Genomic DNA, 228 nt, shown 5'->3' on the forward strand with positions numbered 1-228 from the left:
TATTGTACTACGTTGCAAGCCCCTGGAGCAATTTTTTTGATTAGTGCTTTTGTGAACAAGAAACAATTAACAAGTGGCTCTATCCCATCTCCCCCCCTTTCCCCGTCGCGATATAACCTTCGTGGTTGAAACGATGTTAAACGCCAAATAAAGAAAGAAAGAAAGGCTTCTTCGGGACTTCAAAACCGGCAAAAATGTCGACATGTTTTTGTGTGTGTGCTGTCCTAG

The sequence above is a fragment of the Littorina saxatilis genome, linkage group LG8, assembly GCF_037325665.1.
Source record: "Littorina saxatilis isolate snail1 linkage group LG8, US_GU_Lsax_2.0, whole genome shotgun sequence".
NCBI lineage: Eukaryota > Metazoa > Mollusca > Gastropoda > Littorinimorpha > Littorinidae > Littorina > Littorina saxatilis.